The sequence below is a fragment of the Propithecus coquereli genome, unplaced genomic scaffold (genome assembly GCF_000956105.1).
Source record: "Propithecus coquereli isolate 6110/MARCELLA unplaced genomic scaffold, Pcoq_1.0 Scaffold196, whole genome shotgun sequence".
NCBI lineage: Eukaryota > Metazoa > Chordata > Mammalia > Primates > Indriidae > Propithecus > Propithecus coquereli.
In genome coordinates, this window is record NW_012144522.1 from 367,068 (window position 1) to 368,799 (window position 1,732).

Here is a 1,732-nt window from a genome sequence, read left to right on the forward strand (position 1 = left end):
ATTGAAAAGAGATTCTTTTCCCCAGTGTATGTTTTTGTCAGCTTTGTCAAAGATTAGATTACCATATGCAGATGGTTTCATCTCTGGATTCTCAGTCCTGTTCCAGAGGTCAATGTCTCTATTTTTGTGCCAGTACCAAGCTGTTTTAATCACTACAGCCTGGTAGTACAGCTTAAAGTCAGGTAAACTGATACCTCCCAGTTTGTTCTTTTTACTTAAGATTGCTTTGGCTATACGAGGTCTTTTCTGGTTCCATACAAAGCGTAGAATTATTTTTTCCAGATCTGTGAAGAATGATAATGGGATTTTGATAGGGATTGCATTAATTCTGTAGATCACTTTAGGTAGTATGGACATTTTAACGATATTGATTCTACCAATCCATGAGCAAGGTAGGTTTTTCCATCTGTTTACATCTTCTACAATTTCTTTTTTCAGTGTTTCGTAGTTCTCCCTGTATAAGTCTCTTACATCTTTCGTTAAATATATTCCTAGATATTTAATTTTCTTACCCAGAAGAAAGGACAAAGGCAGGGCAAGTTCCAACCCGTCAGAACCAAGATGGTGAAACAACAACACTTGGGCCATGAATATTCCTCCCTTCGTTTAGCCTTTAATTAAGCCATTGCTTAAATAGAAAGGCAACAGGAACCAGGAGGCTGTTCTCTTCGCAGGGAGAACTTGCCTCTGTTCTGTCTGTGGAGTAGACTTTCTATAGTTTCACCATTTCATTGCCACTCATTTGTTTCGTGGTGCCCTTTCCTGCCTTTGGTATCAGGGTGATACTGGCTTCATAGAATGAGTTAGGGAAGATTTCCTTTTCCATGATTTTCTGGAACATTTACGGGAGGATTGGTACCAGCTCTTCTTTGTATTAGGTCCTTAAATATGAAATGTCCAATTTTAAATCAAAAGTTTAGTTTATTACATCTCAAACAAGAAGCAGTACAATTAATTGAAGTATGCACCTAAGCAATTGACAAAGTTTTGCTATTTTAATGGTAGCTTGTTTGTGTCAGCAGCAAAGAAGCCTGGAGAGTGAGTAGTAATGAAATCGGGATAGGCGTTTTCCACAGCTTATTGAGAATTGAATATTTTTCCTTGCAAGACGAGGTCCAAAACCTGGAAGAAGTGGTAATCAGTTGGTGCAAGGGCTGGTGAATTCGGTGGATAACAGAGAGTTTCCAAGTCCAGCACCTGTAGTTTGAGCAGCATTGTTTGTACAACACGTGGTCTAGCACTGTCTTGCAAGAGGATTTGCCTGTCTCTATTGACCATCTCAGCTGCTTAATTGCAAGCATCCTCATCATTTCATCCAGTTACTTGCAATAGAAATCTGCTGTAATCAATTGACCAGGTTTCATGAAGCTCTAGTGGATAATACCAACGCTGAACCACCAAACAGACACCATTAGCTTTTTTTGATGAATATTTGGTTTTAGACTGTGTATTGGCACTTCATCTTTATCCAACCATTGTTTTTTTTTTAATTTCAGCATGTTATGGGGGTACAGATGATTAGGTTACGTATGATGCCCTAACCCTCCCTCCCCCCCCAAGTCCGAGCTTCCAGTGTGTCCATTCCCCCGGAGGTGCGCATCACACTCATTGTTTGTGCATATGCCCGTCCCCTCCTCCCCCCTCCCCGCTCCCCCTGCCCAACATCCAGTAGATGTTATTTTTACATGTGCACTTATGTGTTGATCAGTTAATACCAATTTGATGGTGAGTA